Genomic DNA, 12,280 nt, shown 5'->3' on the forward strand with positions numbered 1-12,280 from the left:
ATCCTTGTGTTTATGTATAAAAATAGCCTTTGTATTGTACCAAACACATTAGCACATTAGCACTTTGTAGACCATAGAATAATAATCACTGTAGCACAAAAATAGAAAATGTAGCGCACAACCAGTAATCACTGGTAACGGGTAAGTACCACCTACGCAACCCTAACCACCTTAGGAGAATATTACGCAAGGAACCAGGACCTCACTAGCAACACCTGTACTAGAAAGAACAACCACCTAAGTATCACAATACATTTAGGGGTATAGGCATAAGAACATTACACATGATGCATCACAACATTCAGAGGTGTATGGATAAACACATGATGCACAAACATACATTCAGCGGTGTAGGGAAAAGCACATGACGTATAAAAACACATTCAGAGGTGCAGCAAAGAACAATTGCGCAGAAATCACATAGGCCACAACCTGTGACTGTCCCCAGGCCAGCTGGCCTCTCTGGGGCTGAAACACCCTGTGTCCCAATGTCAGGGGGGCCTAAACGGAGCAGCTGCCCACTAAGTGTTGGGCAGCTGTAGAGATGATGGGACCAACACGGTGGAGCCTCGTGGGCTCTGGCCACCAAAACACTTTTGGCCCGTGAGCCTCGCTGGGCTCAAGAACAACTGTGGGGCAAGGTGGGAGCCTCGGTGCTCCGAAGAAAGAATGCCCAGTGTGGGGGGAGTGGCCCGCTGCCAACCGGGGCCGCTCTACCACTCTAACTGAATCCCGGGATGTAGGAGCCTCGTGGGCTCTGAGGAAAGAATGCCCCCGGTGGAGCCTCGTGGGCTCAAGCAACAATGTGGGCTAGGAGCCTCGTGGGCTCTGTAGAAATGCCCAAGGGCCTCTCGTGGGCTCTCAAGAAACAATCTTCCCCCTTGAGCCTTTCAGGCTCGACAACGGTGTGCCCAGGGTGGGGGGGGGGCGGCCCGCTGCCAGCCGGGGCCGCTCTACCCTCTGGAATTCAGGAGCCCTAGTGGGCTTGAAAAAGAAACAACTTGCCCCGTGGGAGCCTTGGAGCTCTGACTGACCAAACTGCCCCCTAATCGTTGGAGCGTCTCAGGCTCAGGAAAATGCAGGTCTTCGTGCCAAGGAGGGGAGGGGCGGGCACCGGCAATGTGCCCCAACGCCCTCCTCCCAAAGATTCTCACCGGGCCCCACTCACCAGCGGAGCACGCAGGTTCGTCTCTTCGAGGTGCTGGCCGGGTCAGGCAGGGTGCGGGGCTCTCCTTCCACACGGGAGCCCCGCGAACTTCACCTCTCCTCGCCGGCTCCTCCTGCTCCAGGATGCTTCCCCTCGCTCCCGTGGGGAGCCGGCAGCACTCTGGGTCCCGTGGAGGCGGGGTGGGCTCCCGCCCTCCTTCTTCTTCCCCCGCCGGTGTCAGGTGGGACTGGGCAGCAGGCTGGGCTCTACAGTTCACGGGAGCCCCGCGGACCTCACCTGCTCAGTCCCAGCCTCCTCTCTTCACCGGAGCGCGGGGTAGGCTCCCGTCCGCTTCCGATTTCGGGGGCAAGCACTTCCGGGTCGCTGCGGGGAGCACGGCGGCCCGTCAGGCACTTGCAGGTGGGGAGTCACTATCCGAGGGGTAGGCTCCCTCGAGATAAAATAAATGAAACTGGGTGGCACCCGTACTGTACGGCAAATAAAAGGGGCAATAAGCGGAAGGCTGAGCGGGGTGGGCACCCACGCCGCAAATTTACCAAACGAAAGGGGGATTCCTACTCAGCCTCTCTGCGCTGCAGGCCCCCAGCAGTCCCAAAAGTCCAGGGCCAAAGTATAACCAGGAATGAAGAAGACAGGGGGGCAAAGGCTGGGCCCAGGGGCCAGCTCACTGGCCCTCCAGGCAGGAAGGCAGTCCTAGTGGCGGTCCTCCTGGCGCCCAGAAGCAGCAGGCTCCCCCCTCCAGTCAGGATCAGGAACAGAGAACAACACTTCTGGGGACACAGCCCCTTTTTATACAGGTAAATCCTTTGTCTGGGTGCAGGGTGGGGGAAAACCAGTTGCAGCTGGTTTTGGAGCACTGTGATGTGCTGAGCCCCTCTCACTATTCACTAGTCAGGCTAGGGTTGTTAGACGCACCACAGGGGGCGGAGCCAGCATTGTATGGGGAAAGCCCAGCCCCATTCAGGTCCAAGGTGCACTCCTCCCTCACATCAGCATGCTAATCTCAACACTCACCACTGGGGAAGACCCATCCTGACTCCTGGAGCCAGGCTCACCAGCCAGCTCCAGACAATCACACGCCAGACACAAATTACACAAACATGCCAACTTCTAGAAGTGGCACTTCCACACTAGACACAATCACTTCGCATACATCATTGCGCAGCATTTAATCACACGAGTCTGCACATACCAAACTCGCACCTGGAACTAACATGGACACATACATTCCCCATGCATTCCTATGGGAGGGCAAGCCAATCTCACCACACGCACTCAGAGTGCGCACGCACTTTCCACTGTGACACAGTGAAAGTGCGCAGAAGCCAAAAATCACTAGCACTGGGTCACCACACAAAGCAAAAAGTTTAGGGGTGCAACTGCCAGAAGGGGCAAGTCCAATAACATTAATAAGTTTAGAGCGAAAATATTATTATAAAAATGTACTAAGATAAGGTCTTACCCTCCCTTCTTGCTTAGCCATAAAATATGGGCATGGGGCTCCACGAATACAACTTTTTTTAGCCATTATTGGTATTTTATTGGAAATGAGTATCTGCAAGCCCCCCTGTGCTCGGCCTGATTTCGAGCCGGTTGCTGGAAGGAAATGGGAAGAAAAACCATCAATATGTATAGAATTTACACACCAGGTTTCCTGAAAGTATGCAAAATCGTAGCAGGAGATAAAGTTAACCCAGTCAGTGTTCTTGGCCTTATTTTTCAACTTGTTCACATTCCAGGTTGCTAAAACAAACTCTTCCCAATTATGTTGACCAGATAACCCTTTACATATCACTCTATTTCCAGGTTGATCCCTTTCTGGTCCCTCAAATGCCTCTCCTGCATCAGACGCCATATTGTAACCCTCCCACCTAAATGGGGGATCTTTATTGTATGTATGCCATCACCGGGCCCTAATTTACTTGATTGGCTATCATTAGAGAGAGAAGCGTGTGACCCTTGCTGCTCTCTATATAACAGTGACTTCAGTCAAGCACACTGTTCCAGGTCACTAGGGGGGCAAATCTATTATAGGTGGCCAACTCTCTAGGTCCCCCCATTGGGACAGCAGTTTTTATTGGTCGTCCCCCCTCCCCCCACCCTGCCCCCCTGTGATGTCCACTTGATAATTTGTGTTGGGGAGTGTCTAGAAAATAAAAACCCATACAGGAAAACTTTTATCTGGGTATCCATATGTAAATCCCCCTGCAGGTACTCCACGAGGATTCTAGGGCTTTAATGATTGTTGAAATTCAGGATAACACAATCCCCGTCCATTGATTTATTTGTAAAGTAAAGTAAAGTATGAAGTCTTATATAGCGCGCGATTACCCTGGGGCATCTCGGCGCTTGCATAGGGAACCCGTCCTGGTATTCCCCTGTGAGATAGCCCTGGAAGGGTATCCACAAGGTGAAAGCCAGGCATCCCGCCGCGAGGGGCCGTTGTGGAGATTAAGCAAGCTATTGCCCAGAGTCGCAGAGTGTGAACCCGTGAGCTGAGAAGGCACCGGAGCGAGAATTAACGAGTCCGCGGAATTTTTGAGCCCAAGACCCGCCGAGGCGGGGAATTGAACCCTGGTCCCGGACCGAACTCAAGCTCCAGGTCTGCCGCCTCTAACCCCTGAGCCACACTTCTCCACTTGTTGGGCCAACCACGCCACCCTTCTCGCCATATTGATCTGTTTTGCGAGTGGGACAGCCCCAGTCACCCCTCTAGGGACTTGAAGGGAAAGCCAGTGAGGAGATTTGTTTAGCAGTTGAATAGTGCTTTCCAACTGATCTTTTCCTAAGGCTGGGCCATTGGCCAAAATCATGACAAGAGGCTCTGAGGCCTTAGGGAGGTACAAAGACTGATAAGGTTTAGTAAGAACCCCCTGACAGGCTTTGTTTATTCAAATAAGTGACCCTCCCCTTCTGGTCCTGTAATGTTGGGCGAGTATTATTAACTGGGTCGTTTATGATAGTGACTGGTTGCAGTAGGGGGGTCCCATTGCTCTGATGAGGTTGGTGGTGCTGTACCTCATAAGCCATTTGGGTTTGCGACTCAGTTTGAGCAGTAGGTGACAGACGCCTCAGAGAAAAATTACTATTTGTGTTCCCCTCCTTTATATTAGAAGGCTCCAACCCTCCGTCTCCCCTCTAGCTAGGCTGATTCCTCTGTGCAGTACCATTACTTAGATATGGCTTGGCCGGGGGCTGGTAAGTTTAGATCAACCAAAGGGTCAATCCAGTCACGCACTGTTCACTTGGTGTTAAACCACACCTTATGTTTTTGTCAATGTAATCAAAACTAAATCAATTGCTTTACATTCATTTATTCCATTATTATCGTATCCAAAAAATTCATGTTTTCAAATCACGTTATTTAACAGTCACTTTTCATTGGATAAACACAAGTTTTGTATCCTAATTATCACATTTCCTATTGATAATTCACAACAAGTTATTTAACACATAACACTTCTTGATCGCACGTCCGATGCATTTCGGCACCCAATTGGTGCCTTCCTCAGGGGCATCACTATAAAAAAAGAAATAAAATTATAATGATTGTTTGATTTGCTCATGGATGCTCACTTATGTGTTCAAACTAGCCATGTGTAATCATACCTTGTCGTTGGTAAGGTTTTGCGTGTTGAATCTGTAATATATTTATGTCAAACTGAATATAGTGTATTCCTCACTCATGGTACAGGGAAAGAACATGTTTGTAGTGTATAAATATCTTACTGATACAATGCTGGGGTGTGACAACGTATGTGCTTTAAAGAGAAACACGTAAATAATTTCACGCTATATACTCATAATGTAAAAGTTTAAAAACACTTAGATCATAGTGCTTAGCTGTCTCGGTAGAGACTGAACGTCCTACCTGTGACTGATGCTTTCTGTCTCTAACCTGAATATCAACGAGAAAACGCATATGGTTGTGTTAAATGCAAGCTTGGGTTTACGGAATGAATTCCGCATGAATGAAGATAAGAATCCAAATGTCGTACCTGTAGTAAATCGGATTATGTGATCTGCGGAAAGATACAAGGGTCCGCATTATGATTGAGTTACACTGCGCTACCATTCGTTTTCAAAAAAACATTTTAAAGCAGGGTCTGATAGAAATACTACCCGAGACCACTTTTGCCCGATATTCGGCATATGATTATGCACACAGTATACCCTGTTTGCAAATAGAAACGGGATTTTTGCGGCTTACCTAAAGTCTATATCTCCACGTCTGTATTCGAATTCTCCGTGGTCGCGAGTACGGAAGATTAGCCTTCCTTTGCAATAATCATGTCAAGACGGCGTCTCGCTTGGTGGCCACAAACGACGGACTGTTCGTAGACGGTGGAACATAACTGGTGTTCCGGCGTCGCCATCTTAGAATGATGTGGAATATGTACTAGTGCTCAAGTTATCGATTATAAAAGGAGAATGGTCCTGTAGAGTGGGCTATGAATAATGATGGATGATAATAAACAAGATGTCTGAAGATATGTGTGTGTTTTGTGACGGTTGCCGGATCGAGTAATATGATATTAAAATGTGTGTTACCAATATGTATATTGCCGATATATATCTATATCGGATGTAAGTGGGTCCTGAATGTATATCTACTAAAATCAAGTGTAGTTGTGTTAGTGGTAATGTATACAAGTGCGCTTACTGATCACAAAGTAAATGTTCTATGAAGTGTGGGTATTTCCATAAAAAGGTTTCTGACATAGACATATTTACCCAAATCAATGATGATATTCCAGTCTGTGGATAATACAAGCATGTTCATTTGTTCAAGCTAAAGACATTCATGAGATCATTATACAATCCCCTTCATCACATATAATTGCACGGTCTGACTATATGTATATTGAACTTATAGAAAGGTCTAATTGGACCCTGGCTGCCTATTTACTGCAAATGGTGAAAGTTCTATGTCATTACACACTATTTATTCAATCGCTATCGCAAAACTGATTCATAAATGACACAATAAATCATATCTATCATTAAGACCTGCTGGCTTCATTGTATTCAGATTTTTTATCCAGTATAATTCTCGCTGCAAAAGTTTCAGCCTCATGTCAATGCCTTGTCTAGATTCCACCCTTTCTATAATCAAAAACCGAAGCTGTGAGATAGAATGATTCTGATCCTTCAAATGGGTGGCCAGTGGTGATGTTAGAGACTGATTTCTGATTTTGCTTTTATGCTCTGTGATTCTGATCTTGAGTTTACGCTCAGTTTTTCCCACGTACATCTTGCCACAAGGACATTTGATTCCATATATCACATTTTGTGTGTTGCAATCACTTGTGTGTCTTAATTTAATTGCTTTACCAGTTTAGGGTGGTTAAATGAATTTCCAGTGATCACATTATTGCAATGTGTGCAATTTTGACACCGTGATGTTCCCTTGTTGATGGTCTCCTTGTGACTGATATTGGGCTTTTTAAGAAGTTCCTTTAAGTTCCTACCTCTGGTATATGCATGCAATGGTGGCTCTTGGAATATGCCCTTAAAGTCTGGTTCGTTTGCTAGTATAGTTCCCATCTCTGGTTTATGATCCTTTTGATTGCTGTGGATTGTGTTGCGTATTTGGACACAAAAACCATTTTGTTGCTTCATACCTTTATTTTTGTTTGAAGTAATTGCTGTCTGTTTATTTTCAAGGCTCTGTACTTGCTTTAGTTCAACACCTCCATTGGGTATCCCCTGTCCTTGTATTTAGTTAGGTGTATCTCCATTATAGTCTGACCAACCTGGGGGTCTGAACAAATCCGTTTAATTCGTATCAATTGCGAGTATGGTAGATTTTCTGATTAGACTACTTGGGTGAAAACTTGTGTAAGCCAGAGCGTTATTCCGATCTGTTGGTTTAGTGAACAGTTGGGTTTGAAACCCACTCTGAGTTTTGAAAATTCTCACGTTTAGGAAATACATAGTTTGATGATCAATTTTATGAGTGAATTGTATCCTAGGATTTAGGGTGTTTAAATGTATAATCAATTTCCTCTTGCGTTGCTTGCCATATCAAAAATATATCATCGATGAATCGACAATACATTTTGATGTTTTTCCATTGTTCTGTATTCATTAAGTTGTCTGCTTCAAATTGTGCCATAAAGACATTTGCATACGCAGGTGCCCCCGACTTGTACCTGCTAACTGACCGTAATGCCTATTATTCCACTCGAAATACCTGTTTTGCAAACAAAATTGCAAAAGTTGTAATATCAAAATCTTTTCTGTCTGTAGTTCTTCCATTTGTAAAGGGCCCATTCCACTGACTCTATACCTGCCATATGGGGGATAGACGTGTAGAGCGCTACCACGTCGATAGTACATAGAATCCAGTTGCTTTGAAAATCCTTGTCTAAATCTGCAAGTTTGTTTAAAAAATCAGTTGTATCCCTGATGTATGAATGCCAACCTTGTACAAATTTCTGTAAAAAGTAATCCACATACAGGGGTGTGGAATTTTCAAAATAATCTACTAGTCCAAGGGACAAAATGCCACTGTGATCTACATGTCCTGTAAAATCTACTTGTCCCACCTACTCCCGTCCGTCCATACATCAAACATAAGGGCTGACAGAGAAACGTAATATATTTTTGTTTTATTAAAATTAGTAAACTATTAAATGCTTTGCAATAATAATGCTAAGAAAAACTTGACAAGCAATATTATCCCATTTATCCAAACATATAGAAATCGTATAGAAATACAAGTTACAACAGAGGGGACCATCTCACAGGGATAGCTAGGACGGGTTCACCAGCGGTCTACAGCGCCACGACGCCTCAGGGCAGCAGTGCGCTTTACAAGACTACATTACATTACAACAGAAAAATTAACACCCTGTGGCTTGCCTACAGACAGACAGAAGCATCATGCCCTGCCAAGGATCTAGAATCTCACTAAAGTATGTATCTATCTGTAGAAGGAGAAAACGGAACCCTCATGATCGATTTGCCCGCACCATCAGTCTTGACATTCTTGAAGAATGGACTATGTAACGCACTGATGACAGTGCCATTAGTGAACCAAGAGGCACAGCAGATGAGACCACTATATGTGACCAGAATATAGAGCAACATTGTAGTCTATATTAATTCAAAAACGGGGTTTTGTACAGCTCGTATTCTGAATGCATGCATTTGAAAGTGCTTCTCTTGATTATGAAGAAAAAGTTAGTTTTGGTGAAATAAAATATTTGTCTAAGATCACACAATTTAAGCATGGAAGCCAATTTTTAACTAGTTAGGTTCTCTTTCACAGACTATGAGTATTTAAATGGAGGCCCCCCGGTTTCACACAAGGACAGTCAGAGTGATCTAGTTGTGTTCATTGGCAGAGCTCTGCATATTTGTATAAACTAGCACATACCAACTGAACAAACCACCAGATTGTTGTACTGCTGCCAAGTGAAATCAGCATTTTCTCTTCTTCTTTAATGGCACCCTTCATATCTTCCTCACCACTATTTCACTAGTCAAGTCATTTTAAGACTTGACTAGTCTACTGGACGTGGATACGTTATTCTGATGAATAAAGCAGTTTTAATGATTATTTTTAATCAAACACAAGTCAAAGATGTCTGAACAATGAGAATGCCTCAAGGCAGCAAGTCCAGTCTCGGCTAGAGTGAGAAGTTGCAAACAGGTAGCAGTGAGTTCCTGCTCCACTATGTAGTTCTGCTCTACCCTTAGAAGCTAACTTGGGCCCCCCTAACATTTTAGTTATTTGGGGCACACAAACACTTCACTACACTTCAAACACTGTAAAATTAATTGCGCTTTATTTTGAAATTGACATGCTGAGTGGGGCCCAGTAGCACCCTCGCTCCCTCTTCCAGCTGACAGAGCAGGGGGGCGGGGGAGGGGGGTGGGGGGTTCACCACACCACTGAGTTGCAGATAAGAAGGTGAGGAAAAAACTGCTTCAACCTTTTGAAATGCAAATAGAGTCATTGCGCTGCCTGTTCTCGCCCGGGTCAAGTTTCCCCTTTTCTGCTGCTGTGTGCAGAGATATTGTGGAAATACCCGTGGGCGGTGTGGTTTGCAGAAATGTCCCTCATGCAGACCCCTGTGCGGTTGTCTCACCTTGGGGCACAATAAAGGAGGGAAAGAATGTCTTGCTTCCCAAGGGGTATCCATGCACCAAGCAGATGGCCTGTGCCCACAGCCACTTGCACTGTTGGTAGTGCGCACGAACGCACTTTAAAGTAGCGTTTGGTTCTTGAATAAAAAAAGCAGGACATTCTTTTTTTTCACCCTATGGAACAAGGGGAATTTTAATATGGCCTGAATAAGCTTGCATAAGACCTTAAGTGCTAATAAAAAAATGGCATTTTTTTTGCGGTTTTATATAGCGCTAACTCGACCTGAAGGTATTGGAGCGCTTTACACGAGCGCCAGTTACATTTACACATGGACTGTCACATTCATTTATTTCTAAAGTAGCACTATTAAATTGGCGCAGCTGCACAGGAAATCAAATGTGTTATGCAAAGGGAACATTTTGTTGAGTCCCAAAATGCGCCTTTTAATCCAAGCTCACGTCCCCGCTTTACCAACGTGGTGTAATCTGGACAACCTCTTGACCTATTAATTATCCAGTGAGTGTGTCCTTTTACACTTCGCAAGTAAGCAAGCCTGGCAGCTCAAGAAAGAAACTGCAGCGCCGCGGCAGCTTAAAAGAAATGCGCACAACGAGCTTAATTATATCCACTAAAATACTCGGCACTGGCCAATTGAGCAGTTTCTCCCGCAAATGGGAAATATGTCGCCCATTTGTGAGGGGAATTGCCCAACATGGCAATTCTGTGTCACACATCTGGTGTGAAAGGGAGTTCTAATCTGGCTCCAATAGCAGCGGTTGGTGCATCTGTTGGTACTTCGGGTGTGGAATTAACTGAATTCTGGGGCTCCCGGAGCTCGAACAGCATGGGCAACAAATACAATTGTCGTCAACAGCACAAAACGGGAGAGGGGCAGGGGCACAGTGAAGTTGAAATGCAAGGCCGAAAGTGCTATATATAAATATTCAAAACCCTACAAACAGAGGCAGAGTAGTACTGGGAGGATATGGTAAATGGTCACAAGCCATAGTAAACAGGCAGAGACTGGGCCCCAATAATAGGGACTCAGTGGGTCCTTGGTCAGGCCAGGCTTGTCTTTGAAGTGCAATATTCACCCTGCTACGTCGCCCCCCCTCCCTTACATTAACCAAACGCATCCGGTTCATTTAGCTTCAGGCTATACACACTCCTCTGCCCGCTTGCTTTTGGGTGTTGCTCTATTCCAGTGACTTGCTCTTTAGAATATAGGTGACGGCCCACCTCACCCCCTGGCGTGCACACAACCATGGAGGTGTTAGCTAGCTGCAGTCACCATGTAGTTTTTGGACAGGCTCCTGCGCCCCATCATCATCTTCTTACAAGTCAGTAACAGGAAGGTAGGTGGAAGAGGGGGTTGTGGGAACAGGGGGGTAGGGCTGCCACCTCAATGCACACAGATGGAACTGTCCTACCCGAACCAATAAGGGGCCGCAGCGTGAAGAGCTGTTGGCTGATAAGGCCGATCAGACTCCTCACCTTACCGTGTTTGATGCAAATGCAGCACTATCCGGATCCTTTGGCGGGCTTCTCTGGAAGTGGAAACCAGTGATGTTTATAGTGGTCTGCTAGCGCCTCGGCCACAGCCTCTCCAAAACCCCGCAGTCGGCTCTCGCTCACTCAACCCTGAAGCAACGAGGATAGGAAGCCGGCGGCAGCAGTGATCTCCGGGTGCCCATGGGATAGGAGGACTAGGTAGAGGCAGCGGCAGGGTCCTGCGGCATAACGGGGCCTCCTGTAAACAAGTGGGGGAAGAATGTTATCTGATTTGCGGATCCCTTGGATGGTTAGGGGCGCTTGATAGTGCCACAGTGTGTGGAGTAAGTTAAAGTTAGCGTGGCTGTGGTAAAGGGACAGTTACTTCTCTTGGACAGTGGGATACGGCCTCCCAGCTAATTCGGTCTGCAGCTTGTTTCCAATACTCTGTTGTCTCCGGCCCGATCGATCAGCAGTCTCTCCCATGCCCACAGGTCCGTGGTCAGGCCGGGTCGAGTTACCTCTTTTACGGATCCCCCGGTACTGCAGCGCCGCTCTACTGGGCCCTCTGCTTCAGCGCCCCCACGTTTTATATTGTCCAATACTTCAATAGCAGAGATGAGAGCCCGCGCTTTCTGGAACCACAAGGTTACACACGGTCTCTCACAGCAGGCGCACCTGTTCTATTTAAAAGGGTTATATTTTGCTCCGATCGCTCTGTAATTAGAACACTCCACAAGTGCTATGACGGGCATTATGGCAGTGCTTATTTTACCTTAATGTATTGCCTCGCGGCGGCCGCAAACTCCTGCTTGCTGAGACTGAGTGACGTTTCACTCCCTCAGCCAATCCTTGTCTAGAGCCCAGTTATGGGCTGCTAGCCAATCAGAAGCCTCCAAAGGCTCCCGGCACGCTTCTCTGATTGGCTGTGAGCCCCAGAGTACCCACAGCCTGTTTTATTGACGTGATTTGATGTCTACTTGTCCGTCGGACGAAATAGACATTAAATCTTCTTGCCCACTGATAAAAACAACTTGGTTCGGGCGTCGGGCGATATGATTCCCCCACCCCTGACATATCGCCTGAGGGGGTCAAAAACTGACCCGCACCCCGAGACAATTGGTCTGAACGGAGGGTCAATCGGATTTTTGTGGATCTTTGGGATCATATACAGTCTTGGGCATCTCCGGTGGGTAGTTGAAAGATATCCCCGGGTGTTGTCATCAATCCAACCTTGATCAATGGCTTCTTGTAGTAATTGGTTAAGTAACGTCTGTATTTGTTGGGTTGGCTCCATTTCAAAAAGAAGATATGTATTGGTATCTTTAACATGTTCATTGACCTTGTTGATGTAGTAGCAAGTGTCCATAACCACTATTGCACCTCCTTCGTCAGCTGGGTGTATTGTCAATTCTTGGTTGTTAGATAGATTTTGCAAAGTGTGTATTTCAGATTTAGTCAAGTTCTGGTGTTTTATCGTTTGGAAATCCAGTGCCTCAATGTCCTTTTTAACCATAATTTCG

At 46.2% G+C, this 12,280-nt stretch overlaps 1 protein-coding gene and 1 pseudogene across 1 annotated transcript in view; one reads left to right on the forward strand and one right to left on the reverse strand.

Moving 5' to 3' along the window:
- Positions 1 to 12,280, forward strand: part of UGGT2 (UDP-glucose glycoprotein glucosyltransferase 2) — a 1,432,652-nt gene that overhangs the window by 234,270 nt on the left and 1,186,102 nt on the right. The window lies entirely within an intron of this gene.
- On the reverse strand, positions 10,540 to 11,005 carry LOC147697941 (protein BTG2 pseudogene; annotated as a pseudogene).

The sequence above is a fragment of the Lissotriton vulgaris genome, chromosome 8 (assembly GCF_964263255.1).
Source record: "Lissotriton vulgaris chromosome 8, aLisVul1.2, whole genome shotgun sequence".
NCBI lineage: Eukaryota > Metazoa > Chordata > Amphibia > Caudata > Salamandridae > Lissotriton > Lissotriton vulgaris.